This window comes from Juglans regia, chromosome 4, assembly GCF_001411555.2.
Source record: "Juglans regia cultivar Chandler chromosome 4, Walnut 2.0, whole genome shotgun sequence".
Lineage (NCBI taxonomy): Eukaryota > Viridiplantae > Streptophyta > Magnoliopsida > Fagales > Juglandaceae > Juglans > Juglans regia.
In genome coordinates, this window is record NC_049904.1 from 26346201 (window position 1) to 26363067 (window position 16867).

The following is a 16867-nucleotide window of genomic DNA, read 5'->3' on the forward strand; positions in this document are numbered from 1 at the left end:
GATGATGTCTCTAAAGACCCCAATGATAACCCTGCTGCCCTTTAGGAAAGAAAATCCAATGTTTTCAATGAACCTATTTCTTTTCTTAGCAGTAGTTCTGGTAAAGAGGCAAACCCCATCCATGCTAGTTCTTGCCTTACTTTAGAGCCTAAGGCAGAACCCAATGTTACCCACATATTTGAAAACATTTTAATGGTTAATGAAAAGAAACAAACCTCTCGAGCTGAACTCAAGTCTAGAGATCGAATGCCAAAGAATGTTTCTCTCTATGCTTGCTAATAACTTTGAATCTTGATTAATTCTACCATAGCATCATCAAAAAGATAAAAGCATTTATGGAAAGCTATCCTGTCGTGTTATGAAATTGTGACAAGTTCTATTAAGAACAAAGGTAGAAGGGTTACTCGAATAACTGGTGTAATTTCTAACACAAAAACTCAAACTATCTGTTCATGAACTCTATTATGGTTTTGAATGTGAGAGGTCGGGTGGCAATAATTGCAGGTCAAACCGCAAAACCCACAATCAACATGTTGTGGAGATGTAACATTAGTAATAATATTTGACTATTTAACATCTCAAACTATTATATTTGTTTTTTGTTCATATGTAATTTTATATTATGAAAATACTAATTTTCTTATTTATTATTGATTTCAATATTAATCATAAAATAATTTAACATGAATCTAGTTGTAATTGTGAATGATTTACATAGTTATCTTTTCTTATATATGAAATCATATTAATTGGATTAAAAATGAATATATGGGTCAGTTCAACCCATTTATATGAAGCATGTTAAACAAGTCCTATCTAAGTTAATTTGAGAAACGTTAATTATTGAATAGGTTATACAGGCTGTGTCGTGTCTGTATCGCCCTGCTCTCAGATGGGTCTCAGAGTTTTCTCTTGTCACTTAAAATCTTATGTCAAATAAACAGTTGTAGGCTCTAAACTTTCAATGATGCATAAGGCTCACTATTTCAATTCAACTATTCCAATATGATTAATCTAAATACCACAAAATCTCAAAATAAACATCAATATTCCAAAATACCAAGTCGACTAAGCAAAACAAAATTATTGAATAAAAATCTCCAATAACCAAAGTACCTTCTTTAGATTTAATCCATTATGATCACTTAGCCTAATACATGCTTTCTATTCTTGATCTTTAGCTGAAACATAAAAAACGTCTAAAAATATTGTGGAGATAAGGAGTGAGTTATGAACAATTTAGTAAGCAAAAAATATATAATAGTATGTAAACATGAGCCTTTTCAGAGAGTTCAAAATGCAAAAACAAAGTGTTGAACATATTCATATCATTTTCACATATTTAAAATAGATTTAGAACATCTTCATATAATATGTACAAAATTTTCATATTTCATATTCACTCTTTTGTACATTTCAAAAACGCCATGTCAAAATATTGCTCATGTCAACACAAATCATGCCAAAAAATATTTTCTCTTTTATACATATTTTATGAGTAATGCAAAAAACATAACTGATATTGTTTTCACATTTCTTTGCACATTTTCATAAATCAACTTGAGTTGATTTTTCTTTTATGCAAATTTCTTAATTTTTCTGAATTTTTCCAAAACAGTACCAAATGAATATCTATTGTCACCTATAAAATATTCATGTAACTTGCGTAAATTCCCAATTGAACATGTACTTCCTAATTAAATTTGAAATACTCAATAATCTATTTTAATTCTTCAAAACCTAAAATCTTTGAAACCCTAAAAATATCATTTCTCCAAATATTCTAATTTTCATATAATTTCCCAAACGATTGCACCGTAAAATCCTAAGATCATATTACTTCATAAATTGGTATTATAATATTGTCCATGCAAACATGTGAACTTGCTACCAAAATATATTCATTAAATCCTTGATGCCCACCGAACCAAAGTCTAACTCAAAACATGTTTTAACTTAAAATTTGAGCTCAGTGAAAATATAATTCTGCCTTAGACTATAACTCAAGGACATAAAAGTAATTACATAGATCAAACATTATGGTTTCAAGGGAAGACTGCACAATATAAAAGGCTTAGTGGGTTTTAGACATGCTAGACCGAAGGAAGTAAAAGCTAGAAGGCTCCATGCAAATTCTCAGAAAAACAGATCCAGTGGAGAAATTAACCGAGAGACATACCCTTACTAGGGAATAACTACCATGACAGAGACTCGCCAAGAGAGAGAGAGAGAGAGAGTGAGAGAGAGAGAGAGAGTTGCGAGAGAAAGAACGTGGAGAGAGAAAAAGGCTTACGTACGGTAGAGCATGGTGGCACTGGGAGTAGCATGATTGATCTGTGGGGGTTGGCCGGTGCAAAAATTTTGAGAAGTGGATGTTTCCAGCAAGAAACGGTGGCTGAAACTGAGGGATGTGGGGTCTTGTTTTCCCTTGGTCATGCTCTGTTTTCGTGTGGTAGAATAGGAGCTTTTGTGGTGGTGCAATTGGGTGGCTCATGCCTGACCTACATCGATTTTATATGGAGGAAAGGGCTCGTGGTTTGATTGTTCTACCATCGGGAACATACTACAACAATGGGGTATTCTCATGTTGCAGCGGCTTGTTGCTGTTTCGTGCGACAGGGGCAAAGGGAAGTCCGTGAGGGTGCAGCATTGTGAGACGTGGGGGCATCTTTGGCCATGATAGAAAGCTTTGTGGTGGGTGGGTTTCTTATCTCTCAGCCTATCTAGGTGCCGCAGCGAAGGAGTATGGGTCAACGGATATGGGGCTGGCAGCTTGTAGAGAATCGTGCTGTTGGAGTGGTGAACATGGGCGAAGTAACCAGAAAACTAAACTATGGTTTTGAAGAAGAATAAGATCCACTCATGATGCATGGGGCTGAATATATATCAATAGTCGATTTAAGAATTTTAATGAGAAGGAGACTCTAGAATTGTAACCCTAACCTGTTTGAAATTGAACACAAATATTTAAACCAGCCTTAATCTTCATGTCTAAAATAAATGCATCCTCCAATAATATCTCCGAGCCTTTAGAAGAATTTATTGGATCAATTTTTAATTATTTAGGGCTCACTTGGTCCATAAATAGTAAATGGGCTTTAACCTAATTATCAAGCCCAATAAAATTCATAATTTGTCATAATAATATTCTGGGCCCGTGATCTATTAAAAAAATTATCCAATAAATTTCAAATGGGCTTCCCATAAATAAATAACCTAAAAAAAAATTATAGATCGCGGCTTGGCTTAGGCTTGGTGCTGGACCCGGGTGTTATAGTGTCTTCCTTTATTTATATAGGTATAGTTTGAATTTTAGGATCTACCTATTTAATTAAAAAAATCTTATTCAAATTTTTCCATTTAATATAATACTCATGACTTGATATGACATAAATATGACTCGTAAATACGAATTACTAGGGGTGAGAGGTATCACCAACAAAGATACTATGCTTCATTTAGAGAACTTGGTGAATTTCTATAAATTGCAATAAATTGCTCTTTTTGAACCTATAATTCCTTTTATAAAAGCTGCTAGCATTGACAAAATTTTCAATCTGCCTCAAGTTTTTCCCAGTGGGGATTATGGTGGTAAAGCTTGGATTTGTACTAAAGATGATTTGGTCATTTATGTTCTTTTATCTTTAGAGCAACTTTTTACTTTTTACGTAGATTGGAGTGGTAATATTTCTGTTATTTTGGTTACATGCTAAATGTAACGCCAAAGGAAATTCTTGTGGGGTTCTCTTTTTTGTGGTGGGTCCCTCCATGCGAGAGAAATTATGACAATGACATACTTGTAATTTTGCTTGTCATACACATATATAAGAAAATAAGAGTGGATGCTGAAAGTGATGTATCTGCATTGAAAATAAAGAAAAGTGAGAAGAAGAATAGACATGAGAGAAAAAGGAGAGAGATCCATGCACGCGTGTATGAATTTTTTTCCTTTTTCTCACATTTTCATCAGACATTTGAGAGATCATCTATGGTTCGATTTTGATGTAATTTCAATATGTTGTTCATGATGTCGACAGCTTGATTTTGCCCCTAGGTGATCGTTGAGATTCATCTTCTTCTGTCATCTAAAAATACTCACTAGGTGAAGTCTTTCTTGTCACTCTTGTGGTTTTTTATATGTATGGTGATGATTTTTTGTTGAACTAAGAATATAAGTATTCTTGCTGTATTGGTAGCCTTTAGATATTGTTCTAATGAAGACAATCTGTAACCTCATTATCGTTGATAGTGGAAGTTTAACTGGACTAGATCCTGTGGTTTTTCCCTTTGCATTGGAGGGTTTTTCATGTAAAAATTCTTGTGTCTTGCTTGTGAGTTTACATTTACTAGATTGTTAATTTAATTTACACATCGAAAGGGTAGAAAAATATTCCGCTGTGATTTTTTGTAGTCACCCTAACAAAGTGGTATGAGAGCTTTAGATGATTATTTTGTTACTTATCATCGTGGATTAAATATGGAGGATTCATCTAGTAGCATGATCAAACTCACTTATTTCAATTACTCAATTTGGAAGACAAGGATAAAAGGATGTTCTGTATTGCAAAGAGTTATTTAAGCCTATAGATTTGATCGATGTTAAACCAGAAAAGAAAATTGATGATAAGTGAAATAAATTAAATAGGAAAGTTGTTGGTCATATCAGGGAATGAGTTGACCAAAGTGTCTTCCATCATGTAACCAAATAAGTAGATGCTTACAGTCTCTGGATGAAATTAGAAAGTCTTTAAGAGCAAAAAACTGCACAAAACAAAGCTTTTATGATAAAAAGGCTTGTGAATTTAAAATATAAGATGGACAAAGTGTTGTAGAGCACCTTAATAATTCTCAAGAATTATTAAATGAGTTGTCTACCATGAAACTTGTCTTGGATGAAGAAGTTCAGGCTTTACTTTTGTTAAGTTCTTTTCCAAACAATTGAAAAACTTTGGTTGTATCTCTTAGTAATTCTACGCCCAGTAGAGTAATGACTATGAGTATGGTGAAAGATAGCACGTTCAATGAAGAGGCAAGAAGAGAAGAGCATGTCATTCCTTCTCATTCAGAGACACTTGTTATAGAAAAGCGAGGGATGAGTAAAAGTAGAAAACCTCGTGGTGATAACAGTGGTGACAAGGTAAGAGGAAGGTCCGCTTCGAGAAAAGGAATAAAACGTTTTCATTGCTGTAAGTTTGGGCATATGAAGAAAGAGTGCATGAACTTTAAAATGGAACAGCCGAAAGAAAAAAATGAAGAGAAGAAAGAAGAAAAAGAAACTGCAACAATTGCATCTAATACTGATATGTTCATTGTTTGTGATGATACTCATGTTAATATTACTTGTTAGGATTCTATTTGGATAATTGATACAACAACTTCTTTTCGTATTACCCCACATAGAGATTTCTTCTCTTCCTATACCAGTGGTGACTTTGGTTGGGTTAGGATGTGAAATGAAGCAAAGTGTCAGATTGTGGGCATTAGAGATGTGCAATTAGAAACTAACATTGGGTGCAAAATGTTTCTCAAAGATATCAAGCATGTTCCTGATTTGCATTTTAATTTGATTTTAATTGGAAAATTGGATGATGAAGGCTACCATAATCATCTTGGAGATGGAAAGTGGAAACTTCGTAAAGGTTCTCTTATTCTAGCAAGAGGAAGGAAGGTCAACACTCTCTACAAGACAGATGCAAGATTCATCAAGGGCGATGTTATTGCTGCTGAGAATGAAATCTCCATTGAGTTATGGCATAAGAGACTTGGCCACATTAGTGAGAAAGCACTTCAGATTCTTGCAAAGAAGCTAGGTCCTATCGAGTATCAAAGGTACGCAACTAATGCCGTTACTTATTGTCTTATGGGAAAGCAATGAAGAATTTCTTTTAAGAAATTTTCTCCTTCTAGAATGAGTGACATTCTTGATTTGTTTCATACTAATGTTTGCACTATGAATGCTAAAAGTCTTGGTGGTGCAAAACCAGTGTGTTCTCCACTTGCAGGTCATTTGAAGCTAAGTTTAAAGTAGAGTCCTACAAGTGAGAAAGATAAAGAAGAGATGCAGAATGTGCCTTATGCATCAGCTGTGAGCAGCTTAATGTATGCCATGGTGTGCACACGACCCGATATCGCTCATGCTGTTGAAGTTGTCAATCGATTTCTCTCTAATCCTGGCAGAGAACATTGGGCAACTGTGAAATGGATTCTCTAGTATCTCCGATATACTTCCAAAGTGTGTTTGTGCTTTGGAAATGGTAAGCCTAAGCTTGATGGGTTTACAGATGTAGATATTGCTAGATATATTGATTCCAGAAAGTCCACTTCTGGGTATATGATTACTTATTAAGGGGGAGCTGTGTCATGGCAATCCAAACTGCAGAAATATGTTGCTCTATCTACCATAGAGGTTGAGTATATTGCCATAATTGAAGCTAGCAAAGAGTTGCTATGGATGAAGAAATTTTTAGAAGAATTAGGTCAGAAACAAGAGAAGTATATTCTCTACTATTATAGTCACTATCCATCTCAGCAAGAGCTCAACCTTTCATTCAAGATCCAAGCATATTGATTTGAGGTATCACTGGATTCATAATGCATTGGAGATAAAGTTGTTATAGATTGAAAAAATCTATTTTGATGAAAATGGATAAGATATGATGACAAAACCATCGCCTATGCAAAAACTCAAAGTATGTAGAGCAAAAGTAGGTTTAGTAGAACCTCTCACATAGTCGGGAAATGGAGATTTGTTGTGGTGGGTCCCTCCATGTGAGAGAAATTATGGCAATGACATACTTGTAATTTTTCTTGTCATACACATATATAAGTAAATGAGAGTGTCGGCTGAAAGTGACGTACTTGCACAGAAAAGAAAGAAAAGTGAGAAGTGGAATAGATAGGAGAGAAAAAGGAGAGAGAACCATGTGTGCATGTATGAAGTTTTTCCTTTTTCTCACATTTCCATCAAACATTTGAGAGATCATCCGTGGTTCGATTTTAATGAAATTTCAGTATGTTGTTCATGATGTCGACAACTTCATTTTGACTAGTGCCGATCGCTGAGATTCATCTTCATCTGTCCTCTACAAATACTCACTTGGTGAAGTCTTTCTTGTCACTTTTGTGATTTTCCATCTATATGGTGATGATTTTGTTTTGAACCAATAATATAGATATTCTTGATGTATTGGTAGCCTCTAGATATTGTTCTAGAGAAGACAATTTGTAACCTCATTATTATTGATAATGGAAGTTTAGCTGGACTAGATCCCATAGCTTTTCTCTTGGCATTGGAGGATTTTCTACATAAAAATTCTTGTGTCTTGCTTGTGAGTTTATATTTACTAGATTATTAATTTAATTTACACATCGAAAGGGTAGAAATATATTCCACTGTGAGTTTTTGTGTTCACCCTAACTCTCTTTCTTATTTGAGACCTCCAAATCTGCCTTGGATTGTATTTGGTGGTTTCAACATCTTTAAGCCTGATGGGTTTATCCCTATCATTTTAAGCCGAGTCTCGTATAAAGTTGTCTCTATGCCCAAGTTTGTCTCTCGCCAGCAGGGTGCATTTGTTGAGGTTAGAATGATCTCTGACGACGCTGCTTTGGCTCAAGAATTGACTCATAGCTTGGCTATGAGGACTAGAGGCAATAATGTCATGCTTTTTATAGAGTCAACTGGGTATGTTTTTGGCGTGTCCAGTCCACTTTTGGTTTTAGTGAGTGTTGTGTCTATTGACATCAGAGTTGTTTTTCCGAATCTAATGGAGGCTCAAGACAAGGGAACTTTTTTGTATAAAAACTCAGGCCTAGTTTGTTTTAAACCCAATAATCATTTGAGAAGATTTAATAAAGGAAAAAAAATGAAAAATTGAAAAGAATTTGAGTGCACTCCCCAAGCTGTTCCAGGGTCGATTGGATCTGGGGAGGTCAACCCTCCGCGCTGCTAGAGTTTCTTCCCCTTCCCCTTGATCTTAACCCAAATTTTCCTCTCTCCTCAATTTTCTTCTAATTTGATTCTTCCTTGCTCTCTATTATCATTCTTTGTGTTGATACATTTTTTGGACAAGCCGAAGAGAAAGGAGGAGCCATCCTTTGCCCACAATGGCTGCTTGAGTGTCGGTATGGGTTCTTATGTTTATCAATAGCTGTAAATAATAAAAGATATATAGATGAGAGAAGGAAACATATTTACTTGGTTTGGCATAAAACTTACGTCCACATGGTATTTGGAGAGCAGATCCACTATGTTGGATGATTTGTACACTCTTTCATAGTCTCACATATGTCATATGTCACAGTACAATAGAGATAATGGAGGTTTAGGATCCTCTTGACTAGAGGAAGATGATGTCTCTAAAGGCCCCAATGATAACCCTGCTGCCCTTAAATCCAATGGTTCCAACAAACCAAAAAAATTTATTTCACGCCCAGTGGAGGCTTAAGACGAGGGAAACTTTTTGTATAAAAACTCCGGCCTAGTTTTGTTTTTAACCCAATAATCATTTGAGAAGACTTAATAAAGAAAAAAAAAAAGAAAAATTGAAAAGAATCTGAGTGCACTCCTCAAGCTGTTCCTGGGTCGATTGGATCTGTTAATTTCCCCTTTTAACTTTGTATGAGTGTTTGTCTAACTCAAATCCTACTTCATAGAAACATAATTCATCAGCTTATTAGATTCCAAATAGGAATCTGATATACATTGGTTAATTACGAAAGCTGAGTTGAAATCATAAACTATACTCACTGCATTTGTACCACTTGGAGCAAAAGAAAAGATAAAAACTACTCTATGATCTTCCGAAGACCACTGTTACTGTCAAATCGTTTAAGGATACATTTCCATGGCCTTCCATATGGGATTCTGACTCAATAGAGTTGCCCCTCTTTGAAGTGAAAGTAGGCTGTCTGGGTAACGGAAGATTTATAGCTTCACTCTCTAGAATTAACACAACAGATGATATTGTTGGTCTCTGAGCTGCTGAATCTTGGACACACAGCATCCCCAAATGAATGCATTTCAATGTTTCATCTTCGGAACATGAATCTCGAATAGAAGGATCAACGAGCTCCATTGCCTTTCCTTCATTCCAAAGATGCCATGTCTATAATACCAGCCAAGAAATTAATTAAGTCGCTGCATGCAGTATCTGATCACTGAGTGGAGGTTATTTGTCTAATCTCACTGTATATTGGAACATACTATTAGACATACTTACATGTTGGATAAGGCTCGAGTCTTCTGATAAACGAAAGCTAGTGTTCCTTCGACCACTCACAATCTCTAGTAATAGTACCCCAAAACTATAGACATTGACTTCATTGAGAATAAACCTTCCATTGCATATTCAGGAGACATGTAGCCGCTGCATTTCAACAAAGATTGCGGAATTTAGATTGAACTAGTTCTTGAAGTGGGGTGAAATATGGTTAATATTTTACGTATGGTTAAGATATAAAATAAATAATAAAATCTACATCTTCGCATCAATTTAACCTTTCGAAACAAATGGTAATTTCACATTATATCAAAGCTTAAGTCTTGGAGTTCAAATTCCAACTCTACACTCTATCTCATTTAATTAAATATTTCACGTGTTAGACCATCTATTGAATGAGAGTTTGATCCACACGTGAGAGTGAGTGTTAAGATATAAAATAAATAATAAAATCTATATCTTCTTATTAGTTAAAACTTTTAGAACAAGAAGTGATTTCATAATTGATAAAGTTTATATATACTCACTAGGTTCCCACCACTCGGTTTGTCTTGGCTTCATGCTGGTTTCCCCCAAATATCCTAGCCATGCCAAAGTCTGAAATCTTTGGATTCATGTCTTTATCAAGCAAAATGTTGCTGGCCTTTAGGTCGCGGTGAATTATTCTTAGCCTCGAATCTCGATGGAGATAAAGGAGTCCTCTTGCGATCCCTTCAATAATTGCGAAACGTTTCCTCCAATCTAGTAGTGCTTGCTTGGTTGTGTCTGTCATTTTAACAGGAACTGTTTGTTGGAATATCCTTTATGAATTAGATATATAATATTTCCAGGCAACCTTTTTGGTAGCAGTAGATAGGGAAAAAGGAACGTACCAAAAAGAAAGTAATCCAAACTTTTGTTTGGCATGTATTCATATATCAACATCTTTTCTTCCCCTTGAATGCAGCAGCCTAATAGTCTGACAAGATTTCTATGTTGTAATTTGGCAATTAGTATAATCTCAGTCTTAAACTCCTCCAAACCTTGACCAGATCTTCTTGAAAGCCTCTTTACAGCTATCTCTTGTTCACCCGGAAGCTTCCCCCGTAAATGGAAAAATAAAAAATAAAAATAAAATGAAATCTCTAGTTTTAAGTTTTAACATCCCTTCTCTAAGAAGAGTTTTTCAGGCAAACTTATCATAAATAGTCACCTTATAGACAGTACCAAACCCCCCCACCCCGAGCTTGTTTTCTTCAGAAAAGTAGTTCGTAGCAAGTTGTAGGCAATTGAAATTGAAAATTGGTAAGTCCGGCATACTTGCTTGATCTCCTAATTCAGTGGAAAGATCAACAGATCCTGAAAATCTTGGAGATGATTCTCTACTTTTGCTTTGTTCCAAAATTGCTATGCCATGACCGTACTTACAACATGCAATCGTGAAAACTGTGGCCAAAACTAATTAAAACAAAACAAAGTAAAGAGCAGACTTCCAAGTTAAGATCGATCATCGCAAATGGGTACATTTTGAAATCTTTGGAAAGATATTACCTTCCAGTTTTGTTTTGAGCCAACACGACAAGAGTGTGAATAGTACTCCTAGGCCCAGTACTCCAGCCACAGCAATTATTATAATCATAAAGGTGGATAATTTTCTCTTGCCACCTATTCATATCAACCGACAATAATAGTACATGTAAATTTTTGCAAGATTTCATGTAATTTCAACAGATTTATCTTCAATATATGGAAACAAAAGGAGTAAAATAAATTGCTTGGACAAGTACTAGAATTCAGTGAAAATTAATGGGAATGGCCTTTGAAATCTCCTCTACTGACTTGTGCAAACAGAGATGCCATATGTCCAAAACCAGCCATACAAACCAATAGCAGAAAACTGATGCATAACATAAAAAGATATCTGGAAAAAGAAAAAGAAACTTATAGGGGCGACAATACTGCACTCTCTGAATGAATATGATAAGTTTTTCTATGTCAAGAACAATAAGAATGACAACTGCGAAATTTAACATTACCTAGTACTTCGGAATTCGCAAGTCGGATATACATCCTATTACCTCCTTTTGCAAACTGCTGAGCATCAACCAAATCCCCTTTCCATATCATGCACCCAATCCCAGTAACAAATGCATACGCTGTACAAGAACAGTTTTGCAGACACCTTTCCTCACAAGCCTCATTAGAATTGAGCGTCACCAAATCTGCAAAATCTGGCAACTTCATGCAACGTAATTTGAAGAACCCATCTCCATTATCATTTTCCTCCGACAATTTAGTACTCTGACAATTTAACCGAGTCCTCCTTACACATCCGCCTGACCAATTTCCTCTGCTCCATTGATCTGTGTACCTTGGAACAAACCCTTTCATACAACGGCAGATCGGAGAATCCACTGCACTACAAATCCCAAAAGCACCGCACTTGTTATACTGCTCGCAATCGTTTGCCGGCTGAGATTGAATAACACTCCACTTTTTGTCCCCAATTATCTTCTCCCCATCTTGACTGCTCTTCATGTCCATCCCATGTTATCCGAAATCTCAACTTATCTTTATCATTCAACGGGGTATAAGTAAAATACCTGCTTCCATTCTCTTTATCAGAAAGTACAAAAGTACCATACATATAATTGCCTGTCATATTTGATACACCTGAAAATATTCGTCCATCCCAGTACCCGCTTCTCCATCGCCTTTCCTCTCCCTCCCATATCAATACCTGTGGCGAGGCACGAGGATCTACTCCCATGGAGTAGTTTCCTGGAGAAGGATCATTGGCAGATTTCCATGAAATGAAAAGACGATTTTCACCCATTTCAGCATTCACTTCCACTCTCATGCCAGGCAAATATGTGTCTGCTGGGTCCTTGAAGCTCTGCCAGTAAACATGAGTTTCCTTATCCGAAATTGGTCTTTCTCTGTTTGCCACCCAAATGACTGAATATAGTTCCGGAATGCCGTTGTCATGCCATATTCCAACGTACCTTGACGATGAATTTTCAGGGCTGAAGAATCCCAGTACGAAGTTCTGACCCTCTGATATGAGGGTCTGGCCGTCTTTTATGGATTGGCCTTGTGCGATTACATTTTCTGCATGGCAAAACAAAGTAAGAAAGCTAGAAATGAACAAGAATGATAACTGAAAAATACCTACTGGGTTTCTGCCCATCTCACAATAGGTGATCATGATTATGGAGATTCGTCTGCAGGTAATTAGAGATCTATAAGTATATATTAACATTAATGGCGTCTGATATCAAGGAAATTAAGTGTTTTTTTTGGTATTATCTGAATATATATGATGTGAGGCGGACAAGTTGGACTGGGAAACTTGCATTCGAGAGACACGTATTTTCCTACCATATATTTTCCGAGAGTCATAATGAGTACGGACACATGATTCATGCGATCTTGATCAAAGCTTTTATGCATCTATGCATCGACCATTCCTCTCTAGGTTTTATGCTTTAAAGTTCTTGCATAAATTTTAAATTACCAGACTGCATGGTACGTAATTTCTTTACTCTAGCTATTATATGATGATTTATACATTATAAAAAGGGTAATAACTTAGATATTTAATTAATGATGTCACATTATCTTTATGTTTTGAGATTATTCAATATAAAAATACTTTAATCACAAAGAGATATCACAAAATTAGTAAACTCATAACTTGACGTGATACGTTAAATTATAAAATTTATTTAATTGTGAAGTAGATCTAACATTTTATAAAAAGTCATATCGATTTGTGAATTTATTTTTATGTGATCTCTTTCATGTGATTTAAGGTCAAAATACTCAAATCGGAGATGGAGATAGATGGGGCTTCACCAATGACAGATCGGAGCCAAGGATGGGTGCACTAGGTTGCTAGGAGATCAAGGATGAAGTGGTGAAGAAATGGTGGCTGGTGGTGGCGCGACGGCGATGCACGAGCACAAGGAACGCCGCGGCAATGTGTTGCGCGTGGGGACAAACGGCGACGCGAGAGGGGCTGAGATTGGATGAGGTGGTCGCCGGAGGGTGGGGAAGGCCATGGGTTGGGCGGTGTCGCCGACGAAGGCGCACGGCGGTGGGCTGGGGAGGAGACGCAACGCACGGGGAGAGAGGAAGAAAAGTTGCGTGCGGGAGGGAGTAGTTCTGGAAAAGAAAAGGAAAAAAAAAAAGAAAGAAGAAAAAAGAGAAAAGAGAAAAAGAAAGTGGAAAAAGAAAAAATAAAGGGAAATAAATGAGGTCTAAAACTCACAACTTGGTCACAAAATTCCAACAAAAAATTATTTCAACACCACAGTTTTAAATAAAATAAATTTAAATACAGTGACTAAGTAAAATAAAATAATTAAATCCAACAATACAATAATTTTTAAAACTCACAAACTAATTTAAATTAAGAGAATTTAAATGCATAACAATTATTAATATTAAGGAAACATGTCAAATTTAATTTTCACAAATTAAAGATCATAAAAAAATAAACCCACTAAAATCTGAAAATTTAAAACAAGATAATCAAATTTTAAATTAATAACAAATAATTTTTCAATCAAAAAAATATACTAAAAAAAATACGGGGTGTTACATCCTCCCTTCCTTAAAAAAAAAATTTTGTCCTCAAAATTTGAAAGGTCAAACATGACGCTAAAGTATGATAGAAGTTACAATTCAAAACACGCTAAACCTTCCATAGGTTAGAAAACAGATGCATGCATTTGAAACAAAAGCAAGAAACATGAAATTTCAGTGAATAAAAACAGATTAAAGAGAGTAACAGTTGGTCTGGGCGTGGAAGCTGGGAGACCCTACGTACAGAGGAAGCATAGACAAAGTACTTAATATTGGTAGAATAAATAGTGCATGATGATTTGGTCGATCGGTTCGTTCACAACAACGCGTAAATTATATCCTTTTAAGAAAAACGATTAACATAATTTTTATACAATATTAGTCTTAAATGAAGAATGATCATTTTGTAAAACAAGATTTTAAGAGCATTATAATTTTATTACAATCCATTTGGTTTAAATTATTATTGTAAAAGAATTATAAAAATTATTGTTTCTCTATCAGTGTCTTGTTTGGATAGTAAAAGTATTTCATCTCATCTCATCATTAAAAATTTTTCAAATTTTCACGTAATATAATAAACAATTCAATTTTTTCGAATATCAAAATAATAATAATAATATTAAAAAATAATATTCTAACAATATTTTATTCAACTTTTAACTTTCATCTAAAACTATCTCATCCTATCTCACTATCTAAACCACGCCTTAATCTTTAACGTCCCTTAATCATTATCAAAGTACTTTTAAAATTGAACCTTATTTCTTAATCGTGTGTAACTTTAGGGTTACGATAAAATAAATGTTTTCATCTATTTTTATCATTTTATTAATAAAATATTATAAACATAAAAACCTAAATATAAATAAATAACATCAATATAATGAGATAATAATAAAATATAAATATATATGGCATAACTCTTTATTTGCAACTAAACCCTTCCTCATAGCATTGGCAACGGTTTATGAATCTTCATATTGACATAATATCTCTCTAAATTAGTTTACATTAGATTATGAATCTTCAAAATTTTACTTAGCTATGAATAGCATTTCTTCAAATTTGAAGAAATAATATTCACTCTTCAAATATTATTTTACTATTTTTTCTCTCTCCTATCCATTAAAATCAACTTTGTGAAATTTATATTAAGATGATCATGATATATAAAATTTGCATTAAGTTGATGATACAAAATGATTTTTGGTACATATTAATATTTATTGATAAAATTGGTCATTTTGATATATGAAATTGATAATATTTAGATATATGGAATTTGTATTTTTGAGCATGACATGTTGCTGACTATAAAATATATAAAAATAATAATTTTAAGAAAAAAGTAATAAAAATAAAAATAAAAATATTTTATTATTACTTAATTTAAAGATACATAATCCAACGCAAAATTTTTTTTTGATATATAAAATTAATATTTAAAAGATATAATTTTGAAAATACATATAATAAAACCAACACTAGTGCTCATCAGCTTTTATAGACGACTAGTTTCCAATGTAGAGACTAAGGGCACGTTTAGTTTCTAAATTCATTTCAATTCATTTAATTTATTATTATAATTTTTTAAAATTTTAATATAAAATATAATAAATAATTTAATTTTTTTTAATTTTAAAATAATAATAATATTAAAAAATAATATTTTATTAATTTAATTTAATTTAATTCAATTTAATTTAATTTAACATCTAAACGTAACCTAATTCAAATATGAAGAAAAAATTGACGTATTGTTGCTTGTCCACGGAGACCAATATTGACTCGGTATTAAAACATTATTTCAAAAAACGAAAATATTGACTCGGTAGGGAAAGAGTTTGCTTACGCGCTCTGATAGCGCAGATCGATATGTCAAGTCTCGTGATCCAAGCGCTATCAAATAAGTCAGATCACGTGAGAGCTCCGGAGCATACAGTAAAAGCATATATTACTTTTTACGTACTTTTAGAAGAAGAATAATGCTACTCTCACCACTCCCGGTCCTGCTCCTGATCTCGCTATATTTTTTTTTTATTTTTTAATATATTTTTTTTTACTTAATGATTAAGTAAGTATTTTTTAATGATATTATAATTTTTTTATTTTTTAAAAAAATATTTTATAGTGTTAAAAAAATACATGTATAAAATAATAAAATAAAAAAACACTATATTTTACACTGAGCGGGACTGAGAGCGGGAGAGGGAGCGGGGGCTGTAGCACGGTTCTTTAGAAGTAATAAAATATGCTATGTAGTTGAAGAGAAGTCAGCCTCACGTGTGCACAACTTCGCGGGTAAGGATTAAGATGAGATCTTACTTAGGTACCAAAAAAAATAATAACTTTAAACGGTTAAAATTTATGCAAAAGATAAATAATAAATACCTCCTCAATTTTTCTTTTTATTTTTTTTATTTAACGAGTAAGCTGCAACTATTATGCATGATCAAAATATGATAGACTAGATGACAAAGTTGCATGAAATTGTCTTTAATCTATTCTGAGAATTCTAATAAAAATTTAACGTTGGCTTAAAACTGAAGCACTATCTAGAGAGGACCTCAACCTAAATCCAACATAAGACTGCAAAAGAAACAATCGAGTTGGCGTTAATTGGAAGAATTGTAGCAACAAGGCCTGTCAACAAAATCTCACTACTTGCCACTTTCAAAACAGCATGGAATTTTCACAAGAAGTTCCACATTAAACATCTGGATGTTAACAAGTTCCTATTCACTTTCCAATCAGTTCGAGACAAACAAAGGATTCTAAACCAGGCTCCTTAGAATTTCAAGGATCATCTTCTGATTCTCAAGGACTGGCTAGTTGGATCAACCTAGCAAGAGATAAGCCTATACTCATCAATTTATCATATTCATATTCATGGTCTTACTTTTGATCACACTACTGTCCAAAATGCTACAAAAATTAGGAAAGCACAAGGAGCACTATTGGACATAGACGTTGATCCTAATTTTGGAATCACTTGCCAGAAGTTTGTTAGGATCAAAGCTAGCTGAACTAGATATAAATCAACCTCTCAAACAAGGTTTTTGGCTCTCTAGGAA

At 34.1% G+C, this 16867-nt stretch overlaps 1 pseudogene; it reads right to left on the bottom strand.

Moving 5' to 3' along the window:
• Positions 1-8638: 8638 nt before the first annotated feature.
• Positions 8639-11798, bottom strand: LOC108999050 (annotated as a pseudogene).
• Positions 11799-16867: the final 5069 nt, after the last annotated feature.